Below are 18,604 nucleotides of genomic sequence, written 5' to 3' on the forward strand. Positions count from 1 at the left end.
ATGTCAGCATCTACAGGACACTATTCCACAGTGTGGCGGGTAGAATTTTCAAGTGTTCATCAAACATCTGGTAGCCAGCTCACATCACCAACGTGACCAGCAAAGGCAAATCAGTGTTCATTAACATACGTTGCTAAAAGTATAAGCTACACAGCAGACTTTTAGCTCGCTTTGTTCTTGAAGAAGACTTCTCTTTGTTACGTCAGTTCGTTAGTGGTCGACAGATCGAGCTCGTTTTGTATGCTTCTAGCCTAAAAATACACAGCTCGTTGACGTAGATATATCTAAGCAGCAACTGGTGTAGTGTTTAACCACAATACCGGACCAAAACTTCGACACATTCATTTTAGGTTAGGTTGTGCTTCAAGCGTCCAAGAGGCGACGACAAGGCAGGTTTTATAAACTAGTTTTACACACGGTAAGTCTTTAAATCTATATAGCAGCGCTTCGTTTGTGGAATAATTTTTGGAATTTTGGAAAGTTTGGAAAATAATTTTTGGAATTATTGGTAAAGGAATGCATGTAGAGGCTGCGGGTTTACGAGGTCGAGCGTGCGTACCTCATAGCAGTAGTGCATATACTTTAAGTTGCTATTCTATCTTCATTCGAGCAACTAAAGGACTTATCTCAAAAAAAAAGCAGCATTGCCTTCATCTGATGCCGCTCGCATTGACTATGGGGGTCATTCGGATTTAAGCTCACTTTTGTAAAACCTACTCGCTGAAGGGCGTCATTGATGCCTGTTGAAACCTGTATAAAACCACCAATACTTTTATCACGTTTATGTTAAATACAATGTGATACATTTTTTCCGCATAAAACTATACGCAATAATGCATAATACTCATTGTTTGAATCAGTTGGATTAGGCGCATGTTCCCTTGATGCCAACTTACCATCGTCAAGTTGCATCTTATTTGTTATGAAATAGCTAGTGACTCGAGACATTTTCAAACCTTAAGTGATTCAAATCGAGTATATTAAAGAAATAGCTATATGGAACGTCCACCGTGATATGCAGACATTAATGCAAGCATGGATGTACAGTTTATATATACAGTTATTATATACAGTTTAACATAGAACCTTATTATTATTTAATTAAACATTCAAATTAATATTGTAAATGAAGAGGATACTTAGTAAGTTTTGTATGTCGAATATACAAAATATAGCAAAGACATTGCTATAATTAGAAAATACAGTTTTTGATTTTAATGCCTTTGTTGTTCCTATTTCTGCGTATGTCTGCATATGGTATTTGGCAATCAGTCTCCTTTTAAAATTTCTGCAGCCTTCATTTGTTGGAACGTCTTCTAGTAATTTGTAAAATGAGCAGGCAATACTTTATAAGCTCTTCCACTTACAGTAGAAAATGCTGTTCCATATAGCAAAGGAAATCAAACAGAACACGAACAGCTTTAGAGGTAATGTGTCTGAGTTGACGTGCTTTGAACATCAGTGAATATTTGTATAGTCTGAAATGCTCCGGGAACGTGCGCGTATTCACGCTGACTGGTAGATTACGCCAGAACAGTAAAAACGCTCTATGCATTCTTGAACTGGCTTAGATCCAAGGCTGATCTCCTTAGGGTTAAAACTGTTTTTCTATTCTAACTGTAGCAAAAAGAAAGTTTGCTTGACAAAAAGGAGGTCTTGACCATCGATCGTTGTGCCATGGCCTTTTTTCGTGGCCGTGGCTCCGCCTGCGTCTTCAAGTCCCACCTACCGTTCCTTCCTCTCAACGGAGACGGCTGGAAGAGCAAACAAAAGTCGACCTCGATGAGGACTAACAAAAACTTCGATTCAGACTATATCGACGAGACCCTTATTTGAGCCACTTCACGTTACAGTGACGCTCATAAAACCATAAAACAAATTGTATAAGCGGAAGCCGCTATGGATTTTGGGGTAAAGCCGACACACGTTTTCATTTTTTCACTGATTTTATTCGGAGCCTGGCAGACACAAGAAGTCCAAACTGAACCTTCATTAGCTCAAACGTCAGCCGTGAAAACAAATTTAACATCGGACTCGCCTGTTGTCAATGTGAAAAAAGCTAACGAAAGATCCTTATCGAAGTCACGACTATTGCCGACGATGCCAGAAAATTCAACTCGAACTTAACCCAGGTACGTACTTACGTTTGTTTGTAACCTTCAGTTTTCACAGCTACTTAATAAAATAAATTTTGTTAAATGTATGTTGCCCTCATTATCATGCGGTGTTTCAATACTGAGCACAATTATTATTGTACTAAACTCTAATGCTAGCGCGATAGTAACCATCACTCAAACTACCCTATTGTTTGGGGTAATTACACCCTCTTGTCGAAGGAGTCTTTAGGAAGAGATAACATCTCCAAGATTCCCTGGATCGTGCCTTTAAAGAAAAACAAACAAAAATTATTAAAGAAAATCCCGAGTTTGCACACTTGCACACAAATTGACACCGACATCATAGAAGTAACAGCAATGAAGCACAAAACAAACATATATTATATCATCCGTAAAGCAAACTGCAATGTAAAGGTAGCTAGCATGTATTGTGTGGGCTGTGCGTGCCCAAGAGGGGCATTAATAGCGTGTTGTATTTCATAATTTTTTCATATAGTTAAATCTGTCATTTAAACAAGTTAAAGTTAATTCAAAAGACTTCTAGTCTGCGTTTTTTTATACGTTTTTCCGTCATTTATTTTAAGCCTATAGACACACGCGATACGTGAAATAATATTCTAGTACATAGAGCTTAAAAGAAAGTATGTTATAATAAGCCAATTTATTTTATCGATCGAGAGGACCGTAAAATGAAAATAAGTTTCACTTTAGGTCTATATATAATCTACTTAGTCCGTTTTGAAATGTATTACCGAAGGAAGCACCAAATATCATTAGGTAGAATATCCATTTTTAAAAGATTAAGTAAATCCTTATATATATTTGAGCGAGTTTGAATGGGATGGCATCTTCAAATAAATTTTTCCATTTGTCGTTTATCCTAACCTCTTTCCAAACCAAATGGATTGCTATCGGAGGTCCTGTTGACTGTTCCCTTTGGGTATAGGGTATCGGTGCGATAATTTGGAATGCCGGCAGGAATTACAATAGACTGCGTTCTTAAGATTTCGAATCATTTGACCTGAATACACAAACGCATTAATTTTATAATGCAAATATTAAAAAAAGTACCACTTGTGCACCGTAATTCGGACTGAAACTTTTAATATAAAAATAGTAAGTAAATCCGTCCGGAATAAATCTTTGGATTGAAAGTTGAAAACTTTAACTCTATTTGTATACACCTGACAGATAAAATTGCAATAACAAAATTAAACAATTCGCTATCAGTGTTAAGTGTACTATTCAGCAATTTCTATTATCGTAAGGGTCTTTACGAAGCTCTTAAAAGTTCAGTTATGAGAGTTTCCATAACATTTAACCATTTGCGTTTCTTTGAAGATATCGGATCATTATATTAGTTGCGCTTAATTTCCTAAATAAATAAAATAAATAAAAAAAGTCCTCTTTTGCATTAGCCGTTGTTAGCGATGGCCCTCGTCCATCTTTCAGACAGCTTTTCAATTCTAAGTTCGACGAGTCAATATCATAATTTGCGATAAACTAGTCAAAATAGTTTTTTGCACTTTCCAAAGATGCACGATCCTTTCTATTAAAGGATCTTAGCAAAAATCGGGAAAGGTCGTGATCGGGAAGAACAAAGTCTCGACTCTGAGTAGGTGATGCAATCCCATTTAAATTCACTCATGTTTATTTTTTTGGCTTGTCACTAGAGACAGCTAAGATTTGATTTTTCTTGGATGCTCTGCCTTTAACCGCACAGCTATTTATAGCGGTCAATTGGGGTAATGCTTCGGTTGCCTAAGGGAAGTTTCTAGAAAAGCGGTCTCCAAAAACTCCACTAAATTCACAACAGTACCTTTGTTAATAAGATCCGGTTTTAGCTCTTGCCTAAAGGGAACCTTTACACTTTAATCGCCTCAACCTGCCTTGAGTGACGTTATGATAACTTACCCTTTTTCATCGCTCGTCACTGCCATTTTTGCCAGAAGAGACTTATCCTCGTCAAATTTCAGAAGATGGTCGGTCGTGAGAGCTCTGTTGATCTACTGATGATTGGCCAACTTTGGATAAATTGATTGGCTCGATTGACTTAATCGTTGCCTATTAGATACTTTTTACACTTTGATGGAGGCTCAAATGTAGCTTCTTCAATGTCGGACCTTTTACAGGCTCCATGCAACCTAGACTCTTTTTCTTGATTTGGATTGCATTTAGCCTTTTACAGAAACAAAGCACCAAAGTTGACCTTAGATACAATTTTAGCATTTCTATATTTGGAAGCTTGTGTCATTTAATTGAAATATACAACAATTCGGAAATGGCGCCAAGCGAGAGCTGAAAGGCGGAAATAGTGTACCGCTTCCAGAACGAACGTATGTTAAGAACACGAAGTATCAATTCATCTATGGATAGAACAAAGCGATAGGGTTCAATAGACGAAACTATTAAGATTAAACCCTATGAATTGCTTGAGAACTTTATTTACTCTATAGATAAACGTTTTAATTCAGTCGGTTCGTGCTACATCTGAGGACTGACCTGTAAACTGTCGACATCGAAAATACATAGAAAGTGAAATTATGTCTTATTTTATTAATAGTTCTCCATGAAATTTTGAAACATCAAAAAATTAAATGTTAGAAAATATTTTATCTAGGGTATATATTCAACTAGAACTAAATTTACATTATCTATCTTAAGCTTTGTCAATTGCGGTTTTTGAATTTTAATTGTCATAATAGGCTGCATGTGAATTACCAGTTAATAAGGAATTAGCGCAAGAAGACGCGGCTCTAACATCGACGACTCACATTTAACGGTACCTTCCCTCAAAGCCTTTACGGGATAGGCAACTTTAGTGAATTCATCGTCCTCGAAGATGATGTCGTTATTAAATCTGTTTATACGTATATGCTCTTAATTACAAGCTCACTTCGTAAAGAGGAAAAGCAGGATACATTAATACAACCTGTTGGCTACAGTTCATACTCTAGCAATCTTATTGTCGTCCATAATACTCATGTGCTCAACCTTCATAGGAGTCTTCATTCAGGATCCGACGTTGATTAGTCTTAGAGAAATCAACAAACATATGGAAATGCTTCACAATCGCTGTCAAATTTACGACCATCCGAATCTTAAAAAAAGACTTGGTTTGTAACTGTTTATTTTCCCTTTACCTTTAGTTAACTGAACAAGGCTGTTAATATCAAGTTGTTTGTCTGTATAAGACTCGCTGCTATCAGCTAGCTTAATTTTTATACAAAAGAAAACGTCATACTTTATGGCACAACTATAAAAGCAGCATTAGGTTTCTCAGTTGTGTCGCTTACCATTATTTGACCATCTTCATAATCCACCTGGTTAGAGATTAGGTTACACTTGTGACGCCAATAGGAATTTTGACTCAAGCTTGATTGATTGGATCTCTCAAGGCAAATGCTTATCTACTTTCTGAGATAATAACGAATCAAATTGTTTTTCTTGTTAGTTCATTGTTGACACGGAACCTGAGAATGTCGTAAAATCATTTTTGGTGCGCGACGTGAATTGCTACTGTCCCGTAACCGTGGAAAGCCCAGCGAAAAAATCGAACAAAATATAAAATACTCCAGGAAGAGATCTCAATAATAATAAGAAGGAACTGCAAACTTTTTGTGCCAAAAGAGTTCACAGAATTACCATTTAGACTACAATTAAAATCCTGCACTCGAGTTCGATTATGCGGAGCGATCGATTAACTTGACATTATATTACTTTTTAAGTGATCTAATACTAACTAAGTAACTATTGCGAATTCTCCATCCGATACTGCAGTTCAACTTCAACTATTTCAGTCAGTTGGCTTTCACCGAGAAACGTAAGTAGACCTACGCCCCACTTTCGATTACGGCGATACTTCAGTTACTCGAATATAAGCAGCCTATCCTCATAGATTTCCCGCACACGCTTTAGAATTTGCTTTTACTGGCTGGTAGCGAACGAGGAATTATTTTTGCAAAAAAAAATGCAATAAGTGAGTTAAATACTGTACGATGTATGGAGACTAAATTTTTAAATGCATCAGCTATTGCTAGAGGTATGGCAGCAAATGAAATCTATACATTTTCCGATCAGTAGGGCAGTGGTTAATATATACGTGCGGAATTTCAGTGCGGAAGATTGGTACAAAAATCAAAATTAGCATTTCATCATTACTGCGAATCAACCCCTATTACTAAGTCGAAACACTTACCTCATCACGTTCACGCCTGCATACTGTCGCCGTTTGAATCTGGATGCAGGGACAACAAGGCTCGCTCTTAGAGTCCGCGTGTCTAACTACGTCGCTGGTATCGCTCCTTTGTTAGCGGACCTTGGCCCGCTAGAGGGATACCATCATACTCATTGAGGAACCCAACGGCAGATTTCGATTTAGACAACCTGTTTTCGTATATTTTCTCCCATGAAGCAGACCTAACTATGGCTATTTTAGACTAACACGACTAGCAAGTGCCAGACTATACTGATTGGCTAATGTATTGATAAACAAGATTTATACGGGAAACTTTAGAATTAACGAACAATCAACGTCAAGGACAGTTTCGTTATGCTTAATTGAGAACTTTGGCATTGTCTCATTGCTTTTTGCTGTACGGCTTGTCTGACATGAAGCTGAATACCCCATAAGAATATACGTACTGAATTAATCTTATAGTGTTTACGTGTGAACATACAATTGCTTTTTAAGTAAAACTGATATTACTTATTTTCAGCGATCATGTATAGACTCAAATGTATTAAAGCTGTTTGAGAGATAATATACAAACACTGAATATACGATAGTTACTTACAACTTTCACGTGTGTTCAACAAGTGGCGCAACTCCGTGCGCCCACTAACTTGAATTTAAGTGTACATTTCTTTGAATGCGTTGCCATGATTCCTATGAACTAAGAAACATACAGCTACGATGGCTCAAATCTCAACGTTGGCGACCACCAAAAATAACGGCCAGGGTCTAAGTAGAGTAAGGAATTACGGAGAAGAAGAAATAACTATTAAGGTTAGCAACTGCTTGTTGGTTGCCACGCCGTTTAATATATTTGATGGAAAATTTCCAGACAAACCCAGCAAGATCAAGTTCAATTAGACTCCTAGAAATAGGCTGCATATTCTTTTAAAGACTGTGTATGTGCACAGTTCTGTCGCGTTCGGTCTTCGCTAATTTGTTTCTAAAATGTTCTTACTATTATGCCTGTCTTTCTCTAGATGAAAGCCATGTTCGAAAGCTGTACGTCCATCGAAGTCCGCCTCTTCCCAATACAGTTCCGTTGTGTTATTGAACCCTTGTCTGTCGGTAAACTGAATTTCTCACGGATATTATGAAAGCAATCCGGTACGTCCAGTCGCCTACAGAGATCTATAATGACGCCAATGGCATAGGCAAAGCATCATCACCGAGCGTGTGGTCAATATGGTTACATCGTTATAGGGTGCGTCTCAATGAAGAGTGTGCAAAACTTAAGCAGTACTGAAGCAAGCTTAAACATTAGTAAAAGTGCTTCATATTTGGTATCAGGCAATCAAGGTTTTCTTCACCGGTGACGGCAGAGAAAGCAGCGAAATTGATAGCCTCGATGGCACTTTCAAATCATAAAATAACTTTGCGGAAACTCTCCTACAAAAATGAGAGTCTTCACAGTGAGGAATTCCAGTACACGTCTAAATCTTTTGACATGCGGTGCTCCTAAAATAAATGACAGGAGAAAAACAATGGCTCAAACCAATGACAAGGCAATCTTAAACAAACTAACTGTATAGGCGCAAATGATGCGGAAGATATAAAACTTATTCACGTAATACATCTAGAAATTAGTTTGGTGAGAGAAAGAAAAAAAAAAAGCAAAATGTCTTCTAGGAGAAATAAAATGTTACCAATGCCAGCCGGAAAGACGCGTGTAGACGATGCGTGGCTGCGAGGCTAAACACGTACACGTTATGGCTTTTGAAGCAGCTTCCTCAGAGTTTGAAAAAGATCGGGAAATACCTTCTATGTACAATCATCAAATAGAATATCTCTAGCAATTATAATGAGCTTAGTTGAGTACAACGCCTTTTCGATGTACTTCACATGATTTCAATGAAGTGGGAATACTTCGTGAAGGCCGACAATACTGTGTTAAATAGAGAGATCGAAGTAGGCTTACAGGTTGAGTCGCCATCCGGACATAAAGAAGCGATTTATCATTAGGTTGTGTTCGCTGAACTCTCGTCGAAATCGTTTACAGTGGAGAAAATAGCAGCCGAACTTCCTCATTGACTTGGCTAAGATTGATTTTTGTTAAATGGAGTTTTTATTTTACCGTGCAACAATAGTGGTAGGCCAATTCAGCCTATATAGAATCTCATACAACAACTTCTCAGACGTATGAGATACGTTGTTAAACGGGTTAAGTAAAGCATACATCAAGTATATCCGTAACAGTAGGTCAACTGCCTATGATAGTTCGATGGATTGAGACAAGTGAGTCACCTATATACAGTTTAGCATCATTCATACGGCCGTAAATAATCTATATTGCGACGATGACTCGTGCTTTAATGAACGCATATAAACATCTGTTAATGCTCGAACATTCTCTTAATTGTGAGCCTATTCTAGAATACTACCGTGGCCCATCAGTTCTCGTAACCCTTTTCTTTCAGAGAACCTATCACGAATAAGCTATTCGTACAGGCGCAGTTATCTACAAGAGTGTTTTAAATTTGTAAACAAATGTGCGGCCTTTTAAAACATCGGATCACACCAGTCCACAGCTGCCACCATCTCGAGCATGGTATTATATATTGTTACGATCTCCTACGTTTCCTAATCAGCTCTAGACGAAAAATAGTTACATAAAACATTTTATTTACGCCATTTGTAGATCGTAAACATTATATCTAATTAGGCAATTGCAGCATTCCAGAATAGCAGAGCTCCCTTTAGCTCTATTTTTTTTTATTATTTATTATATTATTTAGTTTATTAAAGTCTGGTTAATTTGTGGGAATCATTCACTTTCGAATGCATAGCTATACGAAATATTCCAAAAAAATCTGACAGAAAAAAAACTAAAGCAAACTAAAATGTTTACGATTAATCCGTGACAAACATGAAGTATTCCTCGTAAAAAATTGTATAAGTATTGAAAGGAAAAGGTCGGAGGCCTAAGAAATAAAAGCCACTCTAAAGGTATGGGAAAAAATGGGAGAACAGCCAATTTTTTTGTTGTTTCACAATGTCCGTTACTGTACATTACACACGGTAAAAATTTAAAGGCTTAAAAAAGCCAAAGCTTTTATAAACTGATTGTGGCCTTTTTGCGTCGTACTGCCTCATTTATTTCTGCTTAGCTAGATCTCACCTGAAAAAGCAAAGAAATTCGATTTATGCAAATTATTCGAAGTATTTTACTCGTAAATTTGCTCATAGATCGACTACTCGTTAGTAAGGGTGTATTGGATTTAGCATCATTTTAGAACACTATAACATGGCAGTGCTTCATAACTTTAGGAGAGTTTATAGTTTCTTGCACTGCGGATGATACTAATGACAAGGACGACATCCTCAAAGGAATGGGACCCGAAGGAAAGCTTCTCCTGCTTAATCCGAATGTATATATCCAGAAAATGTGCCCAGTAACTATGTTTGAACACTATTTTATGTGAAAATATGAGTGTACACAATTGAATCTGTTTTTTAAGAAGGTAAAAAATTTACCTTCTTTACCTTAAGAAGATTAATTATTCTCTTCCCTAACTATCTATAATCCTTTATTTAGAATTTTTAGGTATTTTGAGCATGTACAATACAGATTCGTTGGTCGACCGGTAATTATGTGCGATTGTGTGTATTATAAGTCAATATTATTGTAATAACGTTTTTAGCCTTGGTAAGTGTCCTACTGTGTGCATAAAAGGCAACAGTATAATGTATTTTTGAATTTAATTGATTTAAGGTGAAAGCAAAACCATGTTGCTAATATAAAAGGAAAATAAATATCTAACGAGAGGCCTTCCTTGTTGATTAACACGGAAAAAAAAACTCTGTAACGAACAAACGCCAATATTTTTGTCAGTCATTCGCATAATATTGGTAAGGCGAGAAAAAGCCCAAATTTTCTTATGCTTAGCATACGATAAACCATATATATCATAAAAGTGTACTTATATATCAAATTTATTTATATACTAATTTCGGACTTATAATAAGCTCAAATATTCTGCAGTAATTTCTGTATATGTCCTGTTCATGTCTGGTTTTAGGTAACCATCATTGCCACATTGAGGAGATCCTGAGAGCCTACCGCACCCTGGCAGTTAACTTTGGCAAAATTGTTTTACCTAAAAAGAACCAGCGAGCCAGCCAGACTAAGCATCACTACGAAAGGAAATGATAGTACGTAGTTATATAGTGTTTTTTATTCCTCTGAATTTGCATTCATTGCTCGGTAAATGAACTAAACATTGTATATACATATATTTTAATTCTTGTCGCAGTAGGCTGGCGACCATCAAAGAAATCGCTAGCAATTGCGAGTGACGTAAGACTGTAAGGCATTGAAAGAAGCAACAGGGACACGGAGGCAGGAGGCTCGGTCGAGTTAGCGACGCTATCTTGGACGAGGCAGACCAGACGTGTCATACGGAGAATAAGCGGCCATATACCATACGAAGTTGCCAGATTCGGACCGTGGCTCCGGTTACGTACTATAACGACGGACGAAAGCGGGATGGCGCCAGAACCGGTCGACGGTAGCGCGCAGCTACTAGGAGCTAACCAGCCGGAAATCGTTGTACTAGAAACACAAAATCACTCACGTACAGAGTTGTAGAGGGCGCAGCCGCGGGGGATGTGAGAATAGTGCGTGGGCGCAGGACGGTTGTCGGCAACAGCCGAAAACAGAAACAGCTGCGATCACATGAGCCACGACCTGATGTCGCTGCTAGTACCGGGAGTTGCCCCGAAGGTGCCAACACAATCAGGCTTCCAACTGGCTAACCCCTTGAAGCGAGCTTCCGTGTTCCAAACTAATCCTCAAATTTCGTGCTTCTTACCCATGTCCGAACTGACAGTTGTCAGTTGTCTTCGTTACGTATTATTCATTTAAAATGTGAAAGAAACGATAGAAAATATTTCTAATTACTGCTCTATTTTTGTGCTTACTTATTTATTTAGAACAGCTAAGTACGAACTTTTGCTCGATGTTTGCACAAAATTTCAGTAGTTTTATTTGTAACAATCACATCAAAAAAGGCATAAATGCAAAAGATATTGAAGATCAAAGCCTTTGACGGAAGAAGTAAACAGGAAATTATCGTAAGAACTTGAACTGTGTATATTCGTTCGAACTATTATTGTACCAGGTATTGAAATAACCTACTTCTTGGATTGCATCAATAGGAAACGTTAAGCAATATGAACGTGTGCGGTCCACCCACGAATTACGAAATGCATAGTTATAAAATGATTAGTTCGGTTCCGAGGCTTCAGCACGTCACCGATTGGGATGTTAGATCCGGTTTTTACTTGAACGTAAAGGTGGCATATTTAAAGTATCGTGATTTTCTTAAAATACGCTGCTTTATAATCTCCCATAAACATTAAACAATTCTTATAAACAAACTATAGAATTTAATACGTATTTTCTTTAGTCGCAGCTAATAGCCGAGCGTAGAAACGTATCTCTACATTTCTACGAAGGTTATATCTCTGTTATCTGAAGTGTTCGACGTAAGTTCGAAAGATCGCAAAACCCCTTGCAGGAAATAAAATGTCAGCAGGAAGGTGGAGATCAACGTAGATTTCGTATAACAGTGCTACTTCGGAAAAGATCCGATCGCCTGGGGACACGTTCCATAATCTTTCTTTGAATACCTTCCTTGTACATCCTTGACCAGACGTAAGGGGTCCCGGGGCAGAATTCTCGGAAGAACAAAGGCGATACATATTCTTTCATAAAATCTTTGAACTTGATTGTAAACCGCCGAAAAATCATCTTAAAAATCTTGCTTGTCAATTAAATCAGATCTATTATGTGACTGTCAGCGGTTGGACTTCGACTAGAACATGAAAACCACGAAATATTATATTTCAATTATATGAGTCACTAGGTGTACGGGCAATAACTATAACAACATAAGGATAACAAGCATATAAACAATATAACATTAACAGGTATAACAAGTGACACTAAAAACCATTTGTTGATATCTACCTGCCATCATATTTAGGCTAGCTAGGCATGACTGAGTTCGCAAATTGGAACCTACTAGCATAGCCAGCAATCTGAATAAACATGTAGATTTTCCAATAATTTTTAGGGGATGCTACCAGTTATTATTGTTGTCAATGTATTATAAATATAGGGGAAGGTGGCAAAATTCCATGGCGCTTTGAATGAGCCAATTTAAACATCACTGGCTGACCGATTCACAATAGTACCGATTCGGTGAATCGGCATTGATCTTGTCAACTTTATGCTTGGGCACCCCTGATCCATAAAGCTTTTACATTAACATTGTCTGGTTGACCTGATTATTGACGCGGAAGGAATTAGAATGCTCTGTGTGTAAAACTCCAATATATGTTCTTGTGTGGCTTCTTCTTCTACTTTAGTTCATCGTGACTAACCGGAAATATATTATTTTTCACTGGAGGCATATTAAACCTGTTTACCAGTATGAAATATCACTATGAAATAAGCCAGGGGCTATTACATGTGCCCTTAAGTACTAAAAATGTTATGCTTTAACGAGGCACCTAAATTCTACAGAGATCTTCTACCGCACTTTAAAGGAGGTTTCGGCATAAACATTGTTGTACGCGTTGGGTTTTACCATGTGAGTTAAATACATGATGCAATATGTTGCACAATTATAGAGTTCACTAGGAAAAGCCCAAGACTGAGCAAATCAATGAAGAAGGTTAATAACAGTGCCACCTTACGTCAACTTGTCTACCAAACTTCCATTACATCGGATGGGCTGGTAAAGTTGGAACCGTTTTTTCCTGTGCGATGTGCGGACATATGGAAAATCGGTGTTTAATTTGGTGATATACTATTTTACGGGTAGGAAATAGAAGGAAAGTCTCGGTACTTACAAGCCAAGAGGAATTTAGACTGCTAAAGTCCAAATTGGTATTCAATATTATAGGCTTTTACCTTTCTTTACCTTCCTTTGACGGAACCTTGTGATAATGTCTCTAAGATCTGTCACAGAATGGGTCAAAATTCGCCAGAGGGCTGGAATCAGCTAGAGCAAGTTTTTTTTTTTTTGTCATCGGAACTTTTTATGCTACTATTGGCCAATTATTAATGCGTATTTTCATAATCGTCCAATACCAGATATAAGAAGATTGTTACTTTGTGTACCATGCGAAAACTCAGCTCTGTATGGAGTTTCTATTCTGCTTTCCACATTTTTCAACTTTTCTGAGCATAAACTGATATAAATCATTGACAAGTGCTTCTAGTTTATTTTTAAGGAACGTATTACTATTCATGTACGGTTAAGTCTAGCAGGATAATGTCTACCTAGAATAGACAGATGATAAGTACGTTATTACCGTAGTAGCAATGAAACCAAAAATATAAAAGAAGTCTAATAGTTGTTTGCTTACTTGTGCCAAGTGTAGAAAAGCTGTATATTCATTAATTACAAATCCAACATCTTCAAACTGCACTATTCACCAGTAACTATGATCAAGTACGGAAAGGACCAGTATGGCCATAATACGAATAAAAAGAAAGTAAACGGGACCCTTGGACAGAGACATGATCCATGTGTTTGCCTGTCACCTTAATTTCACGTGTGTGATTTTTTTGGAGATCTATTAATGATGTAGGTCAAATCTAGCAGGTTTCAGTCCCTACAGCCTGCGCGTGAAGCATTTCATCTTTCCGTTGTTTGTCTTGATTGGTCAATAAATTTTAATATGCACGCTCTCGTTTTACCGAGGTTCCTTATTTTTTTGCGTAAAATCAAATGGGTCGTTTCGCCCGAACCCGAGCCAGGTATGCCTGATCACAACGGTAACTTCGCCCGTGGTATTATGGCAGCAGAAAATCGACGTTGGCCTCTATCCGTTCATCATTACGAAACAACGTTGACGTCTGGACTATCGGCACTGAGGAGACCTATGTACGGTTTTTGATAATGTGGCCACATATCAACTACAGGTTTATCTCCTTCATGCCATTCGCCTGGGACGTACGTTTATATTAGCGTCCCTATTCTGTATTACACGTGGAAAATATTCGTTATAACTAAAAAACAGACCTGATTTAATTAATTTCAATTTTTTTTTATATTGTGATTTTATCAAGTGGTTCTAGACGTGGGTGTGCACATTTACGGCACTCTTCATTGTTCCAGCGATGCTTTGGTGCCTCCATCACAATTCAAGATTCTACGAATACAACGAGGTAAGTCAGAAGAATTATTAATCATAAATTACACAATAGGTATCAATATAACAAATGATTATTTACTCTATTAGGGTTAGCCAGTATTAGGTAGTCGTAGGTGATTGTGAGTTTGCCCCCGTGATAGTGCGTTGGCAAGGTGTTTGACCATTAAACAGTAATAGAATAGGTAGGTTATACTTTAGATTTTAATCCAGACGCGGATACGTTTTGCTTCGTGGTAAAAACGAACCGTATAAAGCAATGCCGAAAGACTCGAAAATACGGTTAAAATGCAAAATATGTAACTTTAACTGGTAGATTAGGATGGTTTGAACGTTAAGTACAGCTATTGATATGATACAGTATTAGAACATGCATGAGCCATTGAAGGCGGTACGTATATTCCTGAAGCTTCATCTGGCCGCATACTCTTTAGTTTTTGGTCGCCGTTCGTTGCTATTTCAATGTCAACGTATTCGGGTAATCTCGTCGCCGATTCAACATTGTACCGCAAGTACGATACATCTTCGTCTATGCGTCTCAGCTTGTCTTCTATGGAAGAACGATGGACTGGGAATCTTGGAGAGGAACTGCTTTCAAACAAACACTTGGCGTAAGAAAAGTAATCCTGAAACTCTGGAAGCGGCTCTATATCCACAGTCATAAGCAATACAGTGTAGATAGTTTGCTTGTTTCTATTTATTCTTGTATGATACTTTGCTTTTTATCTGTTTAAACAGGCTCCATGTCTTTTCTTTTGGACCGTTATTATGTCTGGCAAGAAGCTGTTTTCACGGTGTCAAAAAAATTCGATATTTCTCAAAACACTGATAGCAATCTTTATAGGGAGATGTTCGCAGACAGTCGAAGACTATGGAGGCAAATAGCAGACGGCATATTCTGTAGAGAAATATTTGAATTTTTTCGCAGAATTGTCTCTGTTTCTACGCGCCTTGAAAGACTCGTGAGAGTCGTCAACTTGATCATAATAAATTTATAATATGAAATGCATGCACTTTTTTTGGAACAGCACATTTAATGCAACCTTTGTTTACGCGCTCAATCTCAGGAGGAAAGTGGGAAAATGCATACTAAGATCCTCAAGTGAATGAAGGAATTTGACCCCAATAATGACAACTACGTCCTAAAAAGGATCCGGTGAGGTAACCGAGCTCCGATGGAAATACACTTGAGGTACTTCGTGTCGAGGGCCTTATCCCAGAGGAAGCATTGCGACTCTTACGTGTCAAAAGAGGCCTTTTTCGAGTACTCCTCGCACATCGCCCTCAGAAAGGGATTCCCCTACATGGCACGTTTCAATGAACGGTATGTGCTCAACGGAAGAACAAGAAGCTTAATGCTTACTCATGGTCTTCAAATAATTATCCATGCATGTCATGCAAAGTAGAAGTCCGTATTTTTCTGTCAATCTTTTTTTGCTAAAGATATTTAATTAATATTGCGCGCAGACGGTGAAAAAAGAAAAAACTAAAAGTCCGTACAAGTATATTTCCTTATCTATATAGAATCGTTTGGTGAATGCGATGTGGATTCTACGCAGGCTGGATACAAAACCCTAGGGCAAGGAAACGAGTGCACTGTAGAACCTAAGGTTCATATGGGGGACCACCGAATCGTAGGCTTGCATCAAGTGGACGGCGCGGTCTGGGTACTCGGTGTAGATTGGGTGTTGGCCTTTTTTACCTTATTTAGCGACTTCATGCGTAAATGCCGAGAGATGAAGCCGCCCAGATGTGTGTCGTTGCTAAGCGATTCGTCGTTATTTAACTTTCCGTTGGGTACCTCCTTTATTTAACTTAATATGCAATATGTTAAACCCAATTCAAGAAAACACTGCGTCATCAATTGCCCGTGACCCCATGTTCTCAGTCTACCTTCTTTTGCCATAAAATAAGTAAACGTCTTACGCGCCAATTAAGAATTCTGATAGTTACAACTTAATCCGATCGCTTAATTTGCTATTGGTTACCAACTGCTTAGTATTATGAAAGCATCTTGATGTACTTTCCCTAATTCCATGTGTTAACTGACTTACACTTACAGCGGTCACGACTACTCCATTCCTATAGAGTTCAGTAATAAAATCTACGACGCTCGATATGCAAAGAAATCGATGATCAATGCCTAATTTGATTTAAGATTCACCATGAAAACAGGAGCCCAACGGGAGTTCGCATTTGATCAGCCTGCCGAACCATTCCGACACGCTGCCCTTCCCAACAAAACCGATCTCGTACAAGATGGCTATCCATCCAGAAGATATTAATACAGCAGTTCAATGCAGCAGGACACTGCATTATAGAGGCTTCGTGCAGAAGTAATAACGTTATGAATATTGCATGCAATGATGACATTTCCGAGCGCCGAACTTCTCATAAAACAAACGAAGTCTCTGAGTGCTGTGTTCAGATATGCAGATTTTCTTTTGCCAATCAGAATTGTGCGAGTTTAAATCTATTGCAATATGGAAGCTTGTAAATTGTTTGCGATAGTAATACCATAGGGAAATGTGACCCTGAAAAGGGCTTCAGTCAGACATCTAATCTGTTATATTAGCTTAGCTAGACATAACGTGGCACGAGACGATACTTACGAACAATTGTTGTAAGTAAATGACGGGTGGTAGTCATCATTCAATAGGAATTCGAATAAAACACTGCATGGCTAAGGTCCCTACAAAAGGATAGGTTGGTTATTCGTTTACTGTATCAAGCAATGCAAGTAAATGACAGTTAAACTCAGCAGATCGTAATTTGAAAATATATAGGGAAAATATGCTTCGTTAGACTTGGTAACACAAATATACAGAGCTTTGAGTTCGATCTTTGCTATTATGATAATTATTTAATAATAATAACTTGCGCTCTACTATAGCATTAATGGGCGGAAGTTACGGGTACAGTCGGCGACAGGGTTACCTGCACGATGATGCTAAAATCTATTAAGTTCTAAGCTTTTCATTTCAGATGAGACTGTGTTTATTTTTTCAACTATATTATGAATCATTGACCCATTAAAGTCGGCGGTGTAGGATAGATAACATCGCATCCACCTATACCGCTATGTAATATATAGTTAATAGCAGTATTCTATTCATATGTATATATATCTAGGAGAATACGACTTGTCCTAATTACACGTACCAGTAAGAAACCAAATGGATTTCAAAGTAGATGGAAATGTACGTAGTTAAAAGTTAAAGTTTACTTTCTCTAGCCTTCTACGCTTCGTTCAACGACTGAACACTAGGGATAGCTGACGAGCGTCGATATCCTACTAGATGCACAGTGATGAGAGCTAGTTACTCATTGAGCGAAGGCTGCCAATGCGGGGACAATCAAAAAACGTAATTAGACCAATGGCAAGACTCGTTCCCACGCTGAATAAATGTTCAGTATTTGTGGTGGTAGCATTTTACTTTTTTACTAATAATCAATAAATGGGTTTCATTCATTGGTCTTGTGAGAAAAGCTAGCAAATATATTTTTGGTATGATAGTGGTTACATAAAACTAACCCAGCCGGAGGAGATTGTACCTAAGCGTTGTCACTATTTGTTTAGTAGATTGATCTCTCGTCGATCAAATCGCAAAAAAAAACACCACGAAAAACAACCAAGAGCAAAGGACGCAGCGAAAAATCGTTTTTCCTAGACAGGCTTTTGGTCCTCATATAGAACTATGGGAGGTATGCAAAAAGTATCACGCCAATAGCAACGCTTGGATTTGTGGCCATCCGTTGCCAGAACCACTCAGAGGCCGCGTTACTGTCACACTGCCGATCTAGAAAATTTTGACACTTTCGATATGTATAACGCGGGAACGTGTATGTATATATGGCTGATTAATTCAGATGCTGCTCCATGCATGTATGAGACGGGCGGATATCTCTGTAGCAGTTGGGCTGTCGTTGTTTTCGCCATTATATGTACAATCATGTATTTGGCACTACTACGAGTCTCTGAAAAAGCACAACGGATATCATCAGACAGGCTGGTTTCAATAGAAATATAATCTTTATTGATCCTGTACCTTTTTCTTAATACGCTCCGAACTATAACACCGCTGCT

The 18,604-nt window shown here is 38.0% G+C and overlaps 1 long non-coding RNA gene across 2 annotated transcripts; it reads left to right on the forward strand.

Moving 5' to 3' along the window:
- The first annotated feature begins 17 nt into the window (after positions 1-17).
- On the forward strand, positions 18-17,497 carry LOC111251425 (uncharacterized). 2 transcript variants are annotated; one of them, XR_015328473.1, is made up of 5 exons: positions 18-2,132; positions 10,371-10,503; positions 14,435-14,533; positions 15,585-15,841; positions 16,580-17,497. It is a non-coding gene; the product is annotated as an uncharacterized LOC111251425 (long non-coding RNA). The 2 variants fall into 2 exon arrangements; XR_015328474.1 differs by lacking the exons at positions 18-2,132; positions 10,371-10,503; positions 14,435-14,533 and adding an exon at positions 14,620-15,128.
- The last annotated feature ends 1,107 nt before the right edge of the window (positions 17,498-18,604 follow it).

The sequence above is a fragment of the Varroa destructor genome, unplaced genomic scaffold (assembly GCF_002443255.2).
Source record: "Varroa destructor unplaced genomic scaffold, Vdes_3.0 BEIS01000005.1, whole genome shotgun sequence".
Classification (NCBI taxonomy): domain Eukaryota; kingdom Metazoa; phylum Arthropoda; class Arachnida; order Mesostigmata; family Varroidae; genus Varroa; species Varroa destructor.